Raw genomic sequence first — 23,525 nt, 5'->3', positions numbered from 1 at the left:
CGAACCGCAGCTAAAGTTAGCATCCTGAAGCTAACACAGAGACAGGGGGGACACTGAGGAAAAGCTCTTCCATCTGCTCCACAGCACACAGCATTTAAAATACTCACATTTCCAGGGTCCCAGGTTTGTTGGAGGATGGTTGGTAATGCGCCTGGATTCAGGACCAGTCTATTGGCTAGCCCTCTGTTGGACTGTCCAAAGTTGGAAAAGCAGTCGGCCGTGAAGTGACTAGCACACACATGCACAGTTGTACTGAGTGTAGCTGGAACATTTCCTTCATAAATGAACTCTAGCCTCTTAGTCTGTCTTCTTCTGAGATGGGAAGCTGAGCATGGAACTATGTGGCTGTTTACTGCCAAAAACAGAGCAGTGATGGCTCTTCAACTTCAGCATTTTCCCCCCCGCTGCTGGAGAGATTTCTCTCCAGCAGCGGGGGGAGGAGTGGGCAGGGAGGGGGTTTGGTGGTATCTGCTCAGGTGGACCAATCAGGTCAGCCTTGCTCCTGATTGGTCCAAAAAGGGAATCGCTGACGTCGGCAAATCCCCAAAATCCAAACAGCTCGTTTTAGGTCAGGATTTTACATTCACAAGCACTACTAAGTACTGGTTTTGTCATTAAATGTCACATTTTGTGGGCTGGGAGGAAAGACAAAGACTCACAAATTTCACCACTGCCTCTGACTGTGGCTACACGAACACACTGATCAGCCCAGCAACCACCTGCAGCAATGCAATCCTAGGTGGGAGAGACTTTAGGGCCGTGCCCCTGACTTGGCTTGTTAGCAATGGGTTATTTGACTTAAACCAGCTCACATCACTCACTGCCGTGCTGCTCTTACTTTGTTTTTCTTGCTCTGTGCAACATCCACTATCATAGCCACTAACGCACTGGGTCCATTCTAACTAAGGTAGCCACGCTTACACCTCAAAAACACCAGATACGCCCCCAGTCCGACTCAGTTTCGTTACATGATGGCTGCATTTGTCAACCCACACTGGCTGCGTGTTCAATCTGACAGGTCGTACGATTGACAGACACCTGGAGTCCTAGATCGAGGAGTTCCTGCGCTTCACACTCCATTGATACATACCCAGCCATCAAAGTGTTTCAAGACATCTTGGAGAGTCAAGACATGTCTGTCAGACGTGATTATACACATTGGTCTTAACAAAGAAGTAAGATGTAAGTTAGTAAGCCTCTCTTCATTCATGTTGAGCTGTAAAACCTCAAACCTGTGGACTTCTGGTCTGGCTCTGCTCAATACCTTCGTTTGTTGTTGTAGTCATGCTAAATACCAATTTTGACACAGTTTTATTTTAAAAGTCACTGTTTTTTAAGGTTGTTTCCATACAGCTGCCATGCAGACCGACTGCAACAAAACAGATCTAGTTTAAGTTGAGACATTGACATAAAGGAAACCTTTTTGATCTGTTTTGACGTGACGGAACGGAGACAGACTGCAGACACATCTGTTGTATTGAAGCCATTACTTTCCACCAAGAAAGGCCCAAAACAATCAAAACATGAACATACAGGCAAAGGAGGGGTTGAGGCAGACACAGACCACACACTAACTATCTGAATAGCTAAGGATATGATATGATCAACATTTCCTAGTCTACCTGAATAAAATCCAACTTATTTTAATTCATTTATTTATTTACATTTCTTTTCCAGGAAAAAAACAGAGTTCACCCCAGGACTCTTTGGGGATGCGGAAGTTCTGCATTTTATTCCAGTTCTTAATCTTTCAGTGTCGCAACACAGATGCTTTCTTATTAAGTTTGACAGTTATGTTTTGGAAGATTTTATTCTATTTAATGTCAAACAGTGAATAAGTTCCAGATGCTGCACAGCCACAGTCTGGAGGTTATATCCTGTTACAACCAGACGCAAAAACTTTGAATTAAATGCATTATAAGATAAAATGATCCTTTATTGGTCCCACAGTGGTCAAACTTATAGTGTTACAGCAGGAAAGTATGTGGTGCAAACATTGCGATAAGAAGATATGTCACCAAGATATTTTAATCATTGTAACCTAAGAAAAATGTGTAGCTACAGTCAACTTCAAGAAATCATTTCTAAACGAATTTACAAGTTAGAAATAAGCACAGCCTAATGACACAGGTAAAATCGATTGATAAAACAACAACTTAAATTTCAAATTGATGCAGAATCACATCAATATTAGTACCTGAAACAACACAACACAGGCTTTGCAGGAGAAAATTAAAATAAAACTCAAGGTCACTTCAGGTCACAAACGACGGCAAACTTTGGATCCTAATTTATGTAATCCATGTATTAGTCAACAAAAGAGGTGAAGTGCAGGTTTATAAGCATGCTTTTCAATGTGCCAGAGTTAGCAGAGAGGCTATTTTCATCATCTGATGACAAATGGACAGATGTTACAAAGTCACCTTGCTCCACCTGCTGCCACCGTGGGCTTTCATGATCACATCATCATAATAACATCAAGTTCAAACCAAAAGCCTTTATGTTTCTGAACACTTTCCACTAAAAACCTGCTGTGCATTTACAAAATGAGAGAATAAACTGCAAAAACTTAAAAGTAAAAAAGCATTTCTGTCTTTACTCCAGGAAAAGAAAACCTTACTTAAACGTGTTATGAGGCACATTCACCTGACAAGAACAGCACCTTCTTGCAAGACGTTTCACATAGGGTCAGAAAGATTTACTTATAAGAGTGATGTTTTCATTGAAGATCTTACTTTCAGGCTTCTATAAAGAGAACATGAAATAAGGATGAAGAGATGTTGCATTGAAAGCTGTGTGTGTGTGTGTTGCAGGGTTGTTGTTTCAATCATCTCTGTCATCTCACTCAAAGACTCTCCACATGGAGAGTGTCCTCGGATGAGACACTGAACCCACGCTGCCCTCAGCGGCTGCGCTATCAGTGTGTGAATGGGATTAATTAAAACTGATGGGCATTATAAAACAGCCTCTGCCATCAGTGTGTGAATGCAGTGTGAGTGGGTGACTGTGACATGTAATGTGAAAGCACTTTGAGTGAGAAACTCTAGAAAGGCTCTGTAAATGCAGTCCGTTTGATGGGATCTTTGAATACTGCCTCTTACAAGGATATCATTGCAGTTTGCAGGTAGTGCTGCACACACACACACACACACCAGGGCTCTGGATTATCTGTTCCAGGCCTCGGGTCAGGGTTCAAGGTTGGCCCTGGACATAGACATGCAGATCCTTTTTTTTTTTATCTTTGCTCATTGCTGGTTGAATTTTCTTTACTTTCCTTCGATGCAAAAGTGGTTTAGCCTACTACATCACATTTATCACAGGATCTACTTGCTAATCACATCCATCTTTTGTTTCTATAGGAGTGTCATAACTTCTTTTTTAAGAGGGACCACATCTGATTTAGTGAAAGTGATTTTGTGAGCTGATTTTGCCAGCAGCTCTTATTGACATATTCATGATTAGTTAAAAAATACTTATTTCAGTGATTTCTGTAAAAATCAGTCACTGAGTGTGCTCAAACCTCCTTGTTCCATTATCTGATGAAATCAGAGCTCACCTGTCCCTCAAGTGTCTGTTGATCTCAGATGATCAGTGGTCAGAAGACATGCACCGATCTATCCCATTTCCATAGTTTTGGGGGATCAGTGATGGGTGATCATGGATCCGTGATCAGGGATTGGCCTATCCTTCATATGAAACTGATCTTAAAAACCTCCGGGAAGGTCTAACAGCCAGCTATTGTTGCTTTTTGCTCTGAGACCTAAAACTCAGCACACTTTATTGGTTGTTTAAGTTAAAACACAAAGATTTTATTGTTCCACAGGCATTAATCAATGATTTTCAATAAAATAAGATTGGAACATTGAAGTTATTTGCTGTTAATTATAAAAAACAAAAAGTAAAAATTGGTATCGGCCAAAATCGGTTTCAGCAGGTCAGGCTTTTTAAAGATCCGTGATTGGTGATGAACCAGAAAATTCTGACCCATGCACACCTAGTGGTCAGTTTTCTGCAGTGTCACACGCTGCGTAAACATCAGCAAACTCTGCTTCTGACCCATAGACTGTAAAAAATATGAACGTCCACTTGCTCGGCTCGAAGTGAGGTTTCCACAAAAACTGCTCCCCCTGGTGGTTGGCTGCAGTATAGGTTTAAAAATCCGGCTTTCCAGCCATTCCAGATGGGCTGTGGTCAAACTTTAAAAAATTAATACACGTCGTAGAAATGTTTCTCACATCGGATTGTTGTAGTGATTTGAAGATGTCATTTGGCTGTCTTATATCCAAGTCTTCTTTTTTCTGAAAAGTTTCATTTTCATTAGTTATACGAGGTTAAAATGAGGCTTTATGTAACGTTTAATGATGATTGACAGCTGACGTTCTCGTGTATTTTTTTCGGGGACTCAGACTCTGGCTCCAAACTGCTACAATGGTGGCCCCTGTGACAGGGGGATTTTGGCTTCAAAACTGTACAATGATAAATGGCGGAGGCACGCTGTCCACTCTATACACAGTCTATATTCTGACCAACGCAAGTGTTCTCCATTAGGAGGCGATATGAGAAAAATATGTCAGGATGTTTTATGGCAGGATCAGGATTGTTTTTTTGTATTCTGACTTTTTTGACATAAAACCATTTTTAGTCCCATATATTTCTTATCCTGCGCTCTGAACAATTATTATGCTCTAACTTTAACATTTTTTGCACCATTCCATAACTTTAATCTAGTCTTGTGTCCTCTAATGTTTTTTCTGAGCTGTCATGTTTTCACATAATAAGAATACATTCATTTCTAAACATCAGCTGTTAGAGTTCTTGCTTTGGCTTTATACACTTTTACTCTATTTTGATTTTAATTCTTTTTTTAATAGTTTTATCTTATTGGTACTCAAAGCATACTTGATGCCTACTTTCTATTTGGTACTTACTGCTTATTTTATTACCCTTATTCTATTTTACTTCCAACTGCTGTTCCAGGGTGGTGAACAACGGCATTTCTAAATTTCCCCCAGGGTTAACGAAATATTTCTGATTCTGATACAGGCTGCTACGGTGGGCGGTAGGTGTCAGCCAATTTGAAAAAAAAAAGCAACAACAAGAATGTAAACGCAACAACACAACAGAAGTTAAGAAGACAGTTATCCTTTGCTATGATAAATATAGTTTTAATGCCAACGTTATTGATTCATACAGCTAAATAAAAGATGACATATTTTTTCGAGTAAACAAAAAAATAGAAATACTACGAAGGATATTACAAGGTGACACCCCTACGAAGCTTTATTTATCATAGATGAAGTTAAAAAAAAACTCACGGTCACAACTTTTCTTTGTCTGTTGGGATGACTAACCTTTTAACTTCCATTGTAGCTGTATTCCCGTTGTGTTGTAGCTTTTGCATTTGTGTTCTGGACTTTGCAAATCATCTGACACCCACCAGCCACCGTAGGTAGCCCATGCACAGTCTAAATGTCATTTTTCGACATGTTACTTGATGGATCTGGTGATGTTGTCACAAAATGCAAATGTTCACATATTAAAAACATGATTGTATGGAAAAGGACCTTTGGCCATGATTGGCCTCTGAGTCTGACTTTATGCACACCTGCCGTAAACTTTCACCAAGGCTCCAAAAATCTGGTGTGCAGAAAAGGCAGAAAAGGTCATACAAAGATAAGTGTGAGGGTGGCCACTACCACCAGATTTCTCCACAGCTTGAATGTTCAAATCCTACAGTAATTATCAAAGGGCACATCCTCATCATCTTATACTAAGCAAACCTGTCAGTTTGCATGTTTGCGCTCTTGTGCAGAGTATCAGGAATGATGCTGTGACTAAGATTACGGAAGTGTGAATGAAATATTCACCGTCTGCTCACTCGATTTATTTTTTGCCAAAGAGTCAAAAGCCTCTCAGGAACGAATCTGGGCCACTTCTAAAGTAATAATCAAAATTTAAGAAACCCAAGAGCTTCAAATCTGAGTGAATTTTTGAGCGAAGCATCCAGCGCCGCTGCCGATGACTGGAGAGTTGCCAGTCAGGCTCAGGTTGAAGGGCATTTGGTATCATTTAATTTAGTTTTGCTCGTTGGAGCATTCTTATAATTTGCATTTGAAGTGAGGATACCTTCTTCACTTTCAAACTATTGCTGGAAAATATGAATACATTAGCTGGAAAAGAAGCCCTGAGGTCCAGTCTGACATTTCAGAAAGGCCTCAGACTTTCTTTCCTCTGCACTCCACAAAACAACAACAGCACCAAGACAGCGCTGACCTCCAGAGCAGCTCCGACACGGCGTGCCGAGATGAGCGCATCTGCACTCCGTGTTCCCGTTTCTAAAGGAGCCTGTTTGAGATTTAATATCCTCTTGTCAGCAGAGCAGGTGCAGTCTGTTGAGGAGATGTATTACACAAACAGGCACACCTCAGATGTCTGTCTCGCTCTCAAGCTGGATCAGAAGCAAACACGTATTTTTAGATACGCAGGGTCGCTCTGCTTACTCTGGGCTCTTTAAGCAGCTCACAAAATATGGATGAAGGAAGTCGGCCCTGAGGGTATTGGGAAGTGTTGAAGCGGTTTCCTGCATTAGTCGTCAAAGTGTTTTCACTCCTAAGAACCAAACGGATCGCAGATTTAACTCTCATTTCTGTTGTTACAGCTCACCGTCTGTGCAATCCTCCACTTTCATGACTGTCACAATGAGCGGGCCTGTCAATAACGAGAGCTGACATGAATTAGCATCTCATCTGACGCTGGAAAACTCAGCTGAAAACGAAAGGTGGGGAATGATACCGCAAAAGGTCTATTCTTAAATATCTTGATTAAAAAAAATCAAGAAACACTTGAACTTTAGGAAACAAAAGGCAAACAAAGCAGTGATGAGGAATCACAAGAAAGAACAGAGCCGGAGCAGTTTGCTATGACATTTAACACACTCAGATACGTCATGCTGCGTAGACACGAGTGCTAAATCTCTCTTTAATGATGTTTTGTTGTTAGTCTGGTCGGAGCCACTTCAGCAAACACAATTTCCTCAAACCTGAGACCTCCTGATGATAAATAAACACCAGCGCTGTCAGAATGAGGCCAGTCGAGAGGCTACTTGAGACATGTCTCAACCAACAGCAGGAAGAAAGGGACCAATGAGAAAGACATTATTTCAGACAGGAGCAGAGCTGGAGGACGAAGACCTGACCATCACAGATGTAGTCACAGTAATTCATTTTCTTTCAAGTAATGACCGAAGGGAGTGTGAGTGTTGCACCTGACCTGGCATGTTAGCACAAGCTAATCACGCTAATCCCAAAAGCGAGTGAAAGTCGAGCCAATCTTCACCCTCGTTCCATAAAAGTCTTTCTTTCTCAGTGCCAAATCCACTGTCGTAGCTAGGGATAGCTTCTTCCACTCAATAATCAACCACGCTACCTCTCCACCCAGAAACATCCAAAAACAACCAAAACATCAACACAAAGGCTGAGGAGAGGGTTCAAGGCAGACAGTGACACTGACACACATGTAAAGAGACCCAGAACAGAGGATTAAACAGGATTATTCCTTTAAAAGTTGACAGGTTTTCAGAAAATCTTGCAGATTGTACATTTAATCGTGTAAATTTCTGTGTCACATTAATTAGCAGTGTGATTAACTAATCTAATTAATGTGTTGAAGTGACAGCCCTAATAAAGCTTTATCCGTTTGGTGTTTTGTTTCACTTTGGTTGTGTCTTTCTTTCTCTGTGCTACATCCACTATTGTAGCCGCTTCATAAAGCTTCTTTCACTCACTAATCAACTATGCTACCTCTCCACCCAGAAACATCCCAAAACAACCAAAACGTCAACACACAGGCAGAGGAGAGGGTTCGAGGTAGACAGTGAGTGACACTGACACACGGATATAAAGACCCAAAGGTGATGATGAAACAGGATTGATCCTATAAAAGTTGATGTTTTATTTTCTAAGGAAAACCCTGCAGACCCCAAATTTAATCACTATATTACACTCAACAAATGCAACACTTGTTGTTTTTGCTTCTATTTTTCATGAGATGAACTCAAAGATCTATAATTCATTCCAGATACACAATATTACCGTTTCTGTCAAACATTGTTCACAAAACTATTTTAATGTTTGATAGTGAGCACTTCTGCTTTGCTGAGATAATCCATCCCTCTGAAATGTGCATTTTTCTGATAGCACATTTCAGAGTGGCCTTTTAATGCGGGCAGTATAAGGTACACCTGTGCACTAATCACGATGTCAGATCAGCATCTTTATGTGGCACACCTGTGAAGTGGGATGGATTATCTCAGCAAAGCAGAAGTGCTCACTATCAAACATTTAGACAGATTTGTGAACAACAGTTGACAGAAATGGTAATATTGTTTATATGGAATGAATTTTAGATCTTTAAGTCCATCTCGTGAAAAATGGGAGCAAAAACAAAAGTGTTGCGTTTATTATTTTTTTTAGTGTATTTTTAATGAATTAATTCACAGTGTAATTAATTAATCTTATTAATGCATTAAAGTGACAGCCCTAGTAAAAAAGCTTTCACTGTTAGGCATTTTATTTTACTTTGGTTGTGTTTTTCTTTCTCGATGCTACGTACATTATCGTAGCTAGGGATAGCTTCTTCTACTCTCTAATCAACCATGCTTCCTCTCCACCAAGAAATGTCCAGATACAACCTAAACATCACTACACAGGCTGAGGAGAGGGTTTGAGGCAGACAGAGACACTTACACACATGTAAAGAGACCCAGAAGTGACGACTGAGCAGGATTATTCCTGTAAAAGTTAACTTTTTTTAGGAAAATCCTGCAGAGCTTACATTACAGCTCGGCGATCAAAATCCTGCTCGTAAACTACTGTGGGTGAGAGCGGTGTGCTCTTTGGATGAGAGCTCAGCATGGATATGAGGAGAAGATGTGAGATGACTGAGGCAAAGTGAGACTCTGCAAGTCAGAAAAGTTCAGGCAGCTCACGCTCCAACTGAGGATGTGTCGATGGAGTTCAAAGAGAAACGATCATGAGGCGGAGATTATGGACAGGATGAAACGACTTCTCCCTCATGTAATTTGAGAAACTTTTCGAGCACATTTGGATGGAGTGATGGATTTATCTTGTTTTTGAATGTTTTATGTTTTAAACTGGTGAATTAAATGGTTGCACGTTATGATTTAATACATGAAACCTTACATTTTAGGAAATAAAACAAACAAAAGTCAGGTGGTGTGGGAAAAAAAGGGATGTATCCAAGCTGAGTGACTTGTTGATTAGTGTCATTCTAACACCGATTGCTGGTTAAAAATGTGTTTCAATCAACTTTGTGAGAGTTACATCAATACTGAACTTATAACCATGATTCATTGCTAGCCTCTTCCTTCTTTGTACTTCGGGAAATTTCCAGAAATCTTCCAGAACTTTGACCCCTAAATTTTCTAAAATGGCTTGTTTGGACACGTCCCTCACAGCTTGATGTCCACCCTGTTGCACAAAGGGGACGGTGGGGGTGATGGTGGGGGTGATGGTGGGGGTGATTTCTGCTTTTTCAAATCCACTCTGCAGCTCTTTGGTAAACCGTGTTGTTTGTCAGACGTGCGTAAGAGCCCTTACTGCAGCCTCTGGTTTCCAAGAGTTTCTCCTTGCTCATCCAACACTGCTGACAGGTTTAACCAGCTCAGTGCATTTTCATCAACATCCTTCATCAATGAGAGTTTAAGGCTACATTACCTCTGAATGTAGACTGCATTTTGACTGTGCTTTCAAAAAGAGAGTGGGCAGCGGCTGTGGATTTAGTTTCCAGATTGTCCATGAGAAAAAAAAAACACTTGTGATGCTGACAGTGGACCACCAATAGCTAACTCTCTTTCTGTTGGGGGTGATTTTGGGAGACAGAAAGATCACAAATTATCTAGAAGTCACAAAAAGGCTCTAAAGTCCACATTGGAGGATATATGAATCAGTTTATGGTTGAGAAGGTCCATGAAAAGCTTCAGATTTAATTTACAGCTCCCAGAGCAAACCTGATAAACAGCGTCTGTTTAGCATCAGCATCTCAGACCACCCGATAGAGGACAAATATATAACCTTCTTTTTACCATTTTTACCAAGAGTGTGTCTGTTAGTTTGGTGCTACAGTATTTAAACGGAATCATTCAGCACAACCTTTGACAACCTTTGTTATCTCGGCTGTTAGAGAGCTAATGAAGCTAAGCTCCAGATGCTAACGGTAGTTTAACTAGAGCCCTTTGGACGACAGTTAACAATGATGTTCAATCACCAAAGAACAAAATCCAGCACACTGAACTCCCAACAAACAAAGAGACATGATGAACAACACAGCTAGACGCTAACGTTAGGCTAACTTTAGCTAACGCTAGAGAAAATCCCCAAGTGTCCGTCAGACTGCACTGGTGGTTCTATTGTTAAAGAGACTTTTTATTACTTTTCAGCAGTGGCTCCCAACCTTTTCCAACTCATGGCCTCTGTCAAGTCTCAAAAATTTTCACAGCCCACCTTTGACCCCATAAATATGAAGGCTGTTCAGTGCATTCTCAAAGCACTTCTTTTATACAAACCTGAACACAAAGGACTTAACTGGATACAAGACAAACATGATGGAAGCTCCACAGTTGCTAACACAGCATCTGTAACATGTTGCAACACCTGCAGTATTTTATGGCTCTATTTTAATGTGATTACACCCTATCAGGGCCCAAAACATAACAATGACCCAAGATGTGATTAAGAAAAAATGAAAAAGTAATAAAAACTGAAATTTAAAAACTTATCCAAAATGAAACAAATGCCAAGGCCAAAATTTCCTAAACTATAACATTTCGGGTCATTGTTATACAAATGGGGATGTACCCCCCACATACAAAAATATAAATAAATAAAAATAAAATAAAACAAAATAAGACAAAATACAATAAATTAATGAAAATAAAATAAAGTAAAGAAATAAAATAAAAAAGATAAAATTAATACATGAAAATAAAATACAGTAAATAAATAAAATAAATTAAATTAAATTAAAATTAAATTAAATTAAACTAAATATAATATAATATAATAAAATAAGATTTAAAAAAATGCAATCGAGATGTGTCTTAGGAAAGGTTTAAAAATACACCCCATTGTCCGGCCTCCGAGGATACCTTGTGTTGGAGTTGCATGTACCCCATGAACACAGTTTGAACATTTTTTTTAACTTAAATCTCACAAAAGCTTCATAAAAGCTTCATAAAACCAAATGAAAACTTGCTTTCTACAATGCATTTCAATGGACGTCCAGACAAAGAACATCTGGGTGCATGGAAATGGCTATACATACTGTGATTGGCTCATTGCGTCACAGCTATAGGAAGTGTGTAGAATTGGGGACAAAATGTAGTACCTGGGATAAATCACCAACTGTCAATTTTGTCTGTGTTTTTAAAAAGCCAATTAAAAGCAACAGGTGCAATCATATAAAACAAAACGTTTACTTCTTTTTCTGCTAGTTCATGTTTTTGAATACTTTGCACACCATCCAAGAGTTTCTTTCCCATCTTTGCAAGAAGAAGCTGACTCAGTACTGCTGAACCTTGTCCATCAAAACACAGACAATGACTCAGCATATAAGTGAATGCTGTCCTGACATGGACCCAGGACTCTGGCACAATCTACTTCTCAATATAAGACACATCATCCTGTGTGTGGCCATCGCCACAGTCTATCAGAGAACTGTGATCTGAATTCTGTGTCACAAATCCTCCTTTCACACAGTCGCTTCAATCGTTAGTCATCCAGCAAAGACTTAAGGAATAATAAAACCTGCAGAGACCTGCAGAGACCTGCATGAGGCAGCTGATTTGAAGCACCTCATTATGTCTCAGCAAAAAAGTGCAACAGTCATTTTCCCCTCATCCACGCTGACACTCTGAGAGAAGGATTTCGCCAATTTACACACACAGCTCAAAATGTTGCCGGCATTAGCGGCATACTCAGGCTGTTCGAAGGGCAGGGGTGGAAAAACTGAAAGGGCACCAGCTGTACAGCATGGAAAAAGTTCACAAGTATTAAAACACAAATGACGCATAATAATCAAAGCACTTTATCATGTTTCCAACACTAAAAGGAGATATTATTACATCTTTACACCAGTAGAGGATGTTTGGAGATTCCCAGGGACCTTACTGGGCTTAGAGTCAGTTTAAAGCAGTATTTAAGAGCAGCACTGAGTTTCAAACTTCATTTTGTGTCAGAGATTGAACCAATCCATCCTCATAATGTGATAACTATAATACCATAACAATAGCAGCGACTCCATTGTGTCTAAATGTGTCCACAAACTTGAACGTCTGTTTGTGTTAAACTTCAGCTTCTTCACAATAAAAGCAAACTCACCTTTTTTCATTTTGAACGCCCTCACAAGAATGAGAAGGAAAAATATCTGACAAAAGCTGTTATTCTGTTCACTTTGTGGTGTTCACTGAGTCCTGGGAGCTGTTCTGTGATTACGCCTGCTTTCTTCTCTGGCACCATTCCCCACTATCCCTCCAGACCTTCAGTTGGTTATTTCTTCAAATACGCCTCAAGAAACTTCAAGAGTATCACTATCAGGTTTCTGTGTTGACTTTTTTAAAGTTTTTCTTTTGCAAAGTTCAGACTCTTTCGGTCCATGTTAAAGCCAGGCCTTAAAGTGATACTCCGGGATGGAACAAGTTGGGTCCTATCACAAGGTTTAGGGAAGAAATTACCCCTACAGCAGTGTTTTTGTGCAGCAGAAGCCCAGGGCGCACGCACCAAACACCCCCTCCCTGCTCCTCTGCCGGTTCCTCTGCACTCAGACGGGGCCATATTTTACTTGACCAAAAACACAAATAAACGGACTCCCACCGAAAAAATCTGATATGGGTCTGCATTCACTCTTAATTTAGAGAATTTTCAGCATGTTACTTTCGCACAAAAACACCGCTAAATAAGGCTCTAGTTCTCATCGTGTCGTAAAACGTCGCTGCCTCCGCTGCAGAGCCACAGCTGGCTACGAGGCGCTCGCTGCTTAGTGTATCAGTCCGTGCACGAGGCGTGCCAGATATAAACAAACGCAGGTAGTCTGCCAGGACGAAGAGACACGATGAGAACTAGAGCCTTATTTAGCGGTGTTTTTGTGTGAAAGTAACGCACTGAAAATTCTCTAAATAAAGCGTGAATGCAGACCGATACCAGATTTTTTGGGTGGGAGTCTGTTTATTTGTGTTTTTGGTCAAGTAAAATATGGCCCTGTCTGAGTGCAGAGGAAACCGGCAGAGGAGCAGGGAGGGGGTGTTTGGTGCGCAGTGCAAAAACACTGCTGTAGGGGTCATTTCTGCCCTAAACCTTGTGATAGGACCCAATTTGTTCAATCCCAGAGCATCACTTTAAAGATGCTATGAGGAGCATCTGTTTTAATTGGACTGCCCAGCCACCTTCTGGCCCGGAGTCTCACACACTCTGCCGTAGTGACTTTTAGTGAGGTGTGCGTTTTTTTTTGGAATTAAATGGGGATCATCTGGAGACAAATTTATCAGTACAGTTTTGTAGCGCTATAGTTTGAAACATGTCAACAAGCAAACGTTGTAGTAGCCAGCTATATGTAGTGCTATCGGCAGCCTGGTGCTCTGACGTATCTCTAGGCTAACATGACAACAAGCAAACTGTCAGTTCATACAGTAGTTTAGTAGCTGTCTATATTTAGCGCAGCTGGTACCCTGGTGCACTAAGATGTGTCTGTAATGTGTAACCTTAGTGAATCCTGGTTATGTCCTGCCAGTCATCTACCAATCAGAGCTAACATAACCTCACTCTTCATTTTACTGATAGACTCTCAAGTTTGAACAGACCACTGCAGAATAACTGCTGACTGTGGGTTGGAATCAACATTAGCGCTATCACTCTCCTGTTTATCTTTCTTCTGCTCTTCTGTCCTTTCTTTGTCTTACAGTTAGGCTCCAGTGTCCACCATCACTACAAAATTAATCACAGAAATCATTTTCAGCAGAGAAAAACACAAATCTCTCTTCTCTCCACTAAACCTTGTCAGCCGGTGTGATGTTGTCTTAGAGACTTGGACAGCCCTTCTCAACCCAATTGGGAAGCTAAAAAGTAGCATTTTAAAAATAACTTGTAATATTGGTGCTGATAATCTCATTATAAGCCACGTTTCCACCAAGCAGTGTGGGTCGGTTCAGTACGGTTTGGTACAGTTAAGCCTGATCTCGTTTGGGTTTCCACAGCAAATCTGTACCCTCTTGTGGTAGGCGGCATTTAAGCCGGATGCCGAAAGTCGCAGCTGTTAAACAATAGCATGACGTCATGGCAGCGCGACACAGATTACCTGCTAATAGATCCAACAAAGAAGAAAAACGCGACACAGTAAACAAAGAGCATAGATGGAAGACATGCAGCATTTCACCCTCTCTGTGATTGGAATGTAGCTCTTTGGTACAAGGTGCAAACAAAAATGTTCTCGAGAAGACAGTGCTAGGAGAAATCACAAGCCACTGTCGCAGGAAAAGTGACAATTCTTTTGACCAATCAACGGTCTGTAGCTCCACCTTCTAAGAGGGGATCAATTCAGTCTGGCACCCATACGAAAGGGTCCCAAAAAGTGGGACGGCTGGCCTCGGTTATTTGGGGATCTGTTCTGAGATGAGTCAGTAGAACCGCCTCAAAATGCACACCTTACCAATATGAACAGAACCAGTCTGCTTGGTGGAAACGTGGCTATAAAGAGTGGATTACAATCAGGCATTTGTCTAGAAGAAAGACTTTTGCAAGATCATTTTGAAACTCCTCACAGCCCCTTAAAAGTTACTAATGATGGTATAGTCCCTATCATGTCTTGACCTCAAGGCTGCAGCCAGACTCTAAACCCTGATTTAAAACTCTGCCAAGAGCACTGGAGGCTGCTGTAGCTGCAGCTTCTCCTGAGTGTAAGACGTCTGATATTTATGGGGAATGTGGAAACCAAAGACGCTGGCGTTCAAAAAGGTGACTATTAGGGATGCAGACAGAGCGAGCCTGTGCTGTTCTCCGTGTGTAGCCTCCGTGAAACACTGAAGTTCCTTTTGAAAAGGTCTGCTGAAACCTTTGAGGCCTTTGTTTTGCTTTTGCTGTGAGCTTCCTGCGTAAGGCTCGGCGCTTTTCATGGTATCAAAACATCAGGAAAGCCTTTTAGCCCATAGCAGGATAAACACAGCTTAGGTTATCATACCTGCAGGGCTACACTGGATAATGTGATCATACAGTAGATTAGATGGAGGCTGGAGGCTGCTATGAGAAGGAGATAACCTCAGAAAAATACCACATATTTCCTCAGCCTCACAATAAAGTCCCAGCATAAGTGACTCATGGTTATATAAAAGTGTTGACACGCAAAATTAAGAAGCCTCAGAAGTCAGCTGAGGTATTTTTTACTGTTGTTGTTGTTATTTTCCTCTGTGCTGGCCTTGGATGGTCCAATTACTTATAGTAAGTATGAGCCCATTTCTTTCAAAGCGGAGATCAAAGACTGCGGTGTCCTTTAAATACTTTTCATTATATTTTTATCAACTTCATAACCCTGTGAGGGAAAATATATTTTTTAGACCTTGATTATTAATCAGATGAAGTCAGTGACAAAGCTGAAGGAGCTGAAACCAAACTCTGCTACTTTCTCTGATTAACTTTTGGCCTATTTTTAACTTGTTTTGTGAAGGAAACAGTCGATTTTGCAGCTTTTGAGCCAAAAATTTAACATAAAAAAGTCAAAATAGTAGTTAAAAGTGGTGCTGCATTAAAATAATAACAAATAAATTCTTATGTTTAATGTTTCTGCCATAGACTGTAACGAAAGATGGGCAGCATAACAACTCTAAATAAGTGAAGCCAACACTGTAAGAGCTCCCCCTGGTGACATGCTGGAGTATAGGTCCATCGCCTTAATCTACAAAGTGAGACATGCGTTAAACAGGAAAATTAGAATAAACGTCCAGTAAAACTCCATGTCAGAGCATGAGTTGCTGAACTTTCCATAATAATGGTCTGACCTGAGGGATCCTGTCGGAGAGGTTTGTTTTGCCTTCCTGAGGCACCACCAGCCAGGTCACTCCTGCACATAGCCACCTAATAAGTTGAGACCATAGATTGTAAAAGAATGGACGTCATCTTGCTCAGCTCTAAGTTAGGTCACGATAAAGACTGCTCCCCCTGGTGGCTGGCTGCAGTATAGGTCAAAAAATCCATCTTCCCAGGCATTCCAGATGGGCTGTGGCCAAACTTTAAAAAATTAATACACCTGGTGCAAACGTTTCTCAAATCTGATTGTTGTGATGATATGAAGATAATGTTTAACAATAATAATAATAATAATAATAATAATAATAATAATAATAATAATAATAATACATTTTATTTGGGGGCGCCTTTCATGACACCCAAGGCCACCTTACAACAAAAGATAAAAACAACATTGTAAAACATTATTAAAACAAATCATCAGAATAAAAGCAAGTGAGGTGCAATGTTCAATTAAAGTGAGTAGGCCAGTTTAAACAGATGAGTTTTGAGTTGAGATTTAAACAGGTTGATAGAGTCTGACTGTCGTATGTGTGGGGGGAGCGAGTTCCAGAGTCTGGGTGCTGAGCAGCTGAAGGCTCGGGCACCCACGGTTGTGAGGCGTGAAGTGGGGATTGTGAGTAGTCCAGCAGAGGTTGAGTGGAGGGTGCGGGAGGGAGTGTATTCATGGAGTAGGTCACAGAGGTATGAGGGGACTAGGTTATGCAGAGCTTTGTAGGTGAGGAGAAGGTTCTTATATTGAATACGGTATTTGACAGGGAGCCAGTGTAGTTGAATGAGAACAGGGGTGATGTGGTCGGATGATTTTGTGCGAGTGATGATACGGGCAGCCGAGTTCTGAATGATTTGCAGTGATGCAATGATTGACAGCTGGCATTCTTGTGCATTTTTGTGGGGGAATAGTAAAATATGTTGAGAGGGGGGAGCCAAGAAGAAAGAAAGAAACTCCCGAAAGAAAAGAAAAAAGATTATTTTAGATTAGTGATGGAACGGTTTATGAAGAAAACTGTTTGGTTTTCCTCCCTCGGTTTGGGGCGCGTGTGCTCCATTTAGTTTGTGTTTTTCTTTTGTCTTCGTTTTACAGCTCAGTTTGAAGCGAGTATGTAGCTCCAATCATACGCATGCACAACGCAAGGTGAAGGACACAGGAACAGTTGTGGGGAAGCATGTGTGTTGTTTACATGAGGAGAAGGCAGAGTTAAAGGGTGAACCTGTGGCGTTGTGTAGTTCTGCTGTCTAGAAGTACTTTAGATTCATACCCCTCTGGGAAGTTTTTTGTTAACGACAACAATTTTTGTGACTTTTCTGGAGTGTGGAGTCAGATGTTGAAGCGTGTTTTGATCTCCCGAATGGGCAGCGTGCGTCCCTCCCCTATCCAAGAGAGATACAGTCCCCTCTCGCAGCAGATGAAATCACACAAGTGTGTGTCTCATTGTGGTCACTTTTGCCGGTCCACAGCCCAGATAAAGGAGGAGGGTTGATATTTAGGCATTAAAAAACCAAGAATGGACAGAAGAAAGCCCATTTAAACATATTTATGATGTTGTGTTTTACCTGCTTTCTGTCTCTCCCACGTTATTTCTTTCTCCTGCAGAGTCCTCGACAATTACAACGAGTTGGCTTGTTGAAACTAGCAATGTTTCCCTCAGCTTAAATGATGTTTCAAATGGGAAACTGCCTCATTCTTTCTGGTTTTTCATGACTATATATGACAAAATTGATCAAAAATAATATGTTAATAGTGCATTATGAGGGTATATGAGATTCTCTTCGAGTAACAGATTTTGAATACAAGCTACTTATTAGGAGTTCTTATGATCAGTACTTTTGAAAGCTGAGACTTTTGTTACACACCTCCCTTATTACCTTATTGCTGTGATTTTGTTTTGTTACTTCCTCTCCTTTTGCTCATATTTAACTTTGACTCTCTGTTGCATTGGAAGTCTCTCTCTGTTGCAACTCTCGAGTCATGCGCCTGGGTCCTTGAATTGGTTCTTGTCAGTTCCCTCCTCAGGATTAGACAGGCACCAGATGTGAGTAATATAATCACACACACACTAACACACAAAGATTCACACATGCTGCAGTGCTGAAGAGTTTGTGAAAAGTTTGCACAAGGCCGTGATGTTTGGTTTGAGTCTGGCCATTCCCTGGTGCTCCAAAGCGCCAGATATCAGAGTGAAAATGAAAAGTTTGTCCTGTCCAGATGAAAGTTTTATCTAGGTTATGAAACAACAGAATGGGGATTGGGGTCGACGGATTACTCCATTTCAAGGTCCAAGTGGGTCATGAAGATAAGCACAAGTTCAAGCAGGAAGACTATTGGTGCTCAGGGGATACTCATTCATTCATGAGAAGTCACTATTAGTCACGTCAGTCCCCTTCCAACCAGATTTAGCCTCTAAATCTATCGACCAATCATCTAGCTGCTGCCAAATAATGTAAATCTGTTCTTCTCTGTTTAACATTCAGCTGGCGTTTTGGTTCAGTTGTTGAAACCCTCCATCCTTGTCTCCACCAATCTGTCTCATCTGTCCACCTCCTCAGCTCATCCTGCATCCTTCTTTCTCCACAGGTGGGGCTTCCTACTCTCCTCAGGGTCCTAAAAACCCCAACACAAACATGATGAAAAGACTTGAAACAATTCTTATATTTTCTAGAATTTTATAATAACTCATCAGTCACTCATAATGAAGTCTGTCATTAGGCGAGGGAGAAGCAGCCATCTGTTAATCATCAGAAATAAAGGATCTGTCAGGAGGTGAGATTATTGGATATTTGGCGAAAATGATGAATGAATGATTGGTATGTCGGAGGGGATGGAGGAATCCTGATTTGTATTGAATCAACCAAGTCCCACAGAGAGGAGGACGGTCTGAAAGATTAGAAAGTTGGGGAACAGGATGTTTGTCAGTACTGGTGTGTTTATGAAGAACCTTGCAATGAACAGACCAACTTTTGTTTTGTTTTGTTTCACCCCAATGGTATTAATACCTGCTTTTCCATTGCAGAAACTGGGGTCTAGGTTTAGTAGATGCCTGGGAACTTTGGAAGGTGAGGCCAGCAGAGAGTTTGGTAAAAGCTGTGATGGCCTTGGTTTAGTATCTCCTAATCCTAAACATGGTCTTCTCTGAGCCTGATGATGTGAATGTGTCTCTGTCAGCTCCCGGTGTTCCAGTTTAAAGAGTGACCCTCTTAACTGGAGACCTTCAGCTGAACGTGTCAGTGGATATCCAGGTTTCAACAACTGTTAACACAGAAGGATTCCTTGGGAATGTATCTTAGTTTTCTCAGTTTTATATTTGTGTCAAAATATTCTCATCAGATTAGAATTTAATGATGACCTTAAGCTGTGTGAGAAGCAGAAAGTCCTAAATCAACAATCTTTTCCAAGCTTAGAAACTGGTTGATCATTGCTGTCTTCATGCTTTAGTCAGTGGAGCTGTTTGGTGTTCCCAAATCCATTTGTAGTGAAATAAGTCATGATCAGAACCAGCACAGTCTGATCTCCTCCACATTAACAGGTTGCACATAATGATGTCTTCCTGTCCTCTCCATAGACTGTATGTGGTGTGGACAGTGTGGCTACGCCTTTTACCATTGTACAGTTTTGAAGCCAAAATACCCCCGTCAAGGGTGACACCATTGTGCAGAGAGAGTCTGTACAGTAGAGAATCTGAGGGGCCATTTACACGGCATCAGTTTGAAGGTGAAACACAAAAGTTTTGTTGCTTTTCGCCCTCGTGTTTACATAGAAACGCGTTTAAGCCGACTTCAAACGCAAACTTTTGAAAACAGCCTCCACAGTGGATTTTTTTCTGAAATGCTGCCTACATTGTTGCTGTGTAAACAGTTAGCCGACATTTTTAGTGAAAACGTTGACATCGCACTCCGCTTCGCACAAGCACATACAACAGTACATTAGTATCCTTATTACGAGTCACCGACTGCTGTGTTGTGCTTGTGTTGCTGAATCTGCTTATTCTGCTGACTGTCTTTTTAAGAAAATGTGCATCTGTTGCTCCACTTCTGCTCTTAGTATTCACCAATACACAAGATGATCGTCTCAAGTCGACTTCGGTAGAGATCTCTCAAAAGCCGCTTCTTGACAAGACAGTTGTAGCGCCAACAACAGGCCTGGCAGCATTTAAAGTGTGACCACAGCCCATCTGCAATGTATGAGGAGACAGGTTTTTTGATCTATGCTACAGCCAGCCACCAGGAGGAGCAGTTTTCGTGGCCACCTCACTTAGAGCCAAGCAAGATGGCATCCATTTTTATTTTTACAGTCTGTGGTCCTCTGCTTTCCATTGTGCCACTTTTTGCCTTTTTGCCCTCTTCTGGTCTGGTGGTGTTTTGCAGACATCTTTATTTTGTTTCTCTATACGCCCATGGCCTGAACTGTGTAAACTATTCAGGTCTGAAGGCCTGCATCACAAACAATTTGCATCTCAAACAGATGAACAGAAAAGCAAAATGTTACCAACATTTTTTTTTTTTTGCCTGCTGCTGATTTTCCCTGTGGTGCAAATTTTGAGTAATGCTTCCTGAGTGTCTCTTGTGCATGCTGCCCTCGAGTCAAGGAGATACTATTAACATAACACTAAAATGTGTCTAGACGGGGCCGCGCTCTCTGAATCATGGCCTTCTAATTACCGAGCTAATATGTTTTAGGAGCAGGAAGTCAAATAAATACTCAAATAAAGGATGAGCTGCACTTTCATATGTGCCTCAGTGGCAGGCGATGGATAAGAGGCCTTTTATAATCAAGCGTCCTTTTTATTGTTATGAAATTAGGTTTTATAAATAAGCTGAAATGAGGTCCTCTAAATTGAGGCTGTAATGAAAGCTTTTAGTGCATTTCACATCCCGGCTGCAAAACAGGTTGCTTTTAATCATGTCATCATGTTGGTGTCGACAGCATTTATGTCAGGATATTTAAAGGCGTATCACACATCATAAATCATATTTCACCCGTGAAGCTGCGAACTTCTCTGCTCCTCAAGGTCAGCTCACTTCCCGCCTTATCTCATCAGCTTTCATCAGCTTTCTGGATAAATCATGAAGGATTTTCTCCGTCAGCTGAGGACAGGCTGAAAAAGTGAGCGCTGGCTCCAGTGTCTTCCAGCCCAGGGCCAGGAAACTTTTAACTGATGGTGAAGTAAACAAACCGAGCTGTCAGGCCGCAGAGCGAGCCAGAGTGTCGCGGTCAGAATGATAAACGTCTGAATGTCAAGACCCTGAAAAAAACGGAGACAAAGTGCTCTTGAACGCATCAAACTTTAGTTTTTTATTACCTGCAGAGTTCTTTGATCTCACATTAGATGGCTGAGGAGAGGAGACGGAGATGACGGTACAGATGGCGGCACTTTTTTTTACCTCTACTCCCAGGTCAGTTTTGGTTTGGGAATTTCTTGGTTTTTGATTTTCTTTCTCACTTGGGTTCCTAAGTTTCCTGGTTATTCTTTGTAAGTCTCATGTTTCCTGAGTTTTATTGGTGACTATTTCTTCATGGTTCTTGTTTGATGTTTTCTGTGTTTCCTGTTAAGCCCTGTTTCCACCAAGCAGTTCTGTTCAGATGAGTACGGTTTAGTACGGGCTGGCTCGGTTAAGCCTGCTCCTGTTTGTGTTTCTACAGCTAACCATGCCCCATCGTGGTGGAACCGGGTGCCACAACAGTTAAATAACAGCCAGTAGAAAAACAGAAGCCACTGTCACATGGTAAGTAACGATTCTTTCCACCAATCAATGGTCTGCAGTGTTGTAGCTCCACCTTCTGGGATCAGATCAGTTTAGTCTGGCACCCCAACAGAAGGGTCCCAAAAAGTGGGACGACTCGTATCAGTTATTTGGGGATCTGTCCCGGGATTAGTCAGTGGAAAGGTCATAAAAAGCATGCCGAAAACTGAACTGAACCACTTGGTGGAAAAGGAACTTGATTCTACAGTTTGTGCTCCTTGTAGTTTTTGTTTGGTTTTTGTCACGTGTGGGTTTTATGTGTTCTTGGTGTTTCTGTACCTTGGATTTATCTTGTCTCTGCCTTTAGTTTCCCTGTGTTTTTAGACCATGTCCACACGTAGCCAGGTATTTGGGAAACCGCATCCATTTTCATATGTGTATGCCTGTCATCCACCCGGAAAATGCAGCTTTTGGCCTTTTTTTTTTTTTTTTAAACTCTGGTTTTCATGGATTCAAGTAGACGCCAGTAAACTGAGTTTTTGATTCTCAAACGCCACACCTAAATGACAAGGGTTTATCCTGATTGGCTGGCCCAGGTTTTACGCAGGAAAAACACCACCTATTATGGGTTTGGCATGCATTGAGCCGCACTCATCAGTAGATTTGTCCATTTGTGGACCAAAGCATTTTAAATGACGAATGGGGGGAGGGTTGTTTTTGAAAATATCCAACTACATGTGGACAAGGCCTTAAGCTAGGCATACACTGTGTGATTGTCGGCTCGTTTTGAGACGTTTTGCCACCCGTGCATCTATTTTTTGGATTGAGCTCAATCTTGTATCATGCTACATGTGGTATAAAGTGGGTAACGAGGAGAAATCGACACCTCACAACGTGCTCCAGATCAGGAGTCCACTGATCGCAAGAAAATCAAACATGTTTCAAATCCAAGTCGCTCCTCGTGAAGGTATCGCACAGAAGAAGCAGCGCCACGAGCCGACTTGCCTCAACCTCTCGCACAAGTTGGAAGATGATGGTCTAAAGTCCAATTTAACTGTCGCTGCTTACCTCCTGTTCTCTCTGAAGTATTGAGAGACTGTATTTTCAACATCTGCCCAGACAATTTCTTGTCTTTACACGTCTTCTTCTTCTTTTTTGGTTGACTCTTCACAAAGAATAGCACAGATTACCAAGGCAGTGTGTTTGTTTTTACCAAGCATCTTCTCCCACTTCTGTTTTTTTCTTCTCCTGCTTTTGAAGTAGCAGAGCTGGATACAAGAGCTCAGCTCCCAAACGCCATGGAAGAAGGACATAGAGTCCAACACATGGATGTATCGTGTGAGCAGTGAAGTGGCATCAGAGCATCGGGTCGTATAGTGTGAGGACATGATTTATAGGCTGCGAACTTTTGAACTCAGCGATTGAGTCGTGCAGCTCGAGATGTAGCTGAGTCTAACTATTTAAAGTATCGTACAGTGTATGCCCGGCTTTAGTTCTCCTTGTATTTCCCTCCTGTGTAATTGCCCCTCATGTGTTTCACCTGTGTCTCGTTTCACACCTATGTTGATTGTCCACATCTCTAATAATCTGTTTCATGAGTTCCTTTATCAGTTCATTGTTTGCTGTTGCCTCACATGTGTTGTTGGTCTCGTGTCGCAGACATTTGGTTTCTTGCGTAGGTATTTTTTAGAGTTTTTTTTTTTATTTTGAATTTTTTGAATTTTGGGTTTAGTTGATTAAACCAATAGTTTTCAGTGGGGG

Source organism: Halichoeres trimaculatus, unplaced genomic scaffold (genome assembly GCF_033239565.1).
Source record: "Halichoeres trimaculatus isolate MK-OKI-2021-1 unplaced genomic scaffold, fHalTri1.1 fHalTri1_scaffold_3, whole genome shotgun sequence".
Taxonomy (NCBI): Eukaryota; Metazoa; Chordata; class Actinopteri; order Labriformes; family Labridae; genus Halichoeres; species Halichoeres trimaculatus.
Note: the sequence above shows the minus strand (reverse complement) of the source record.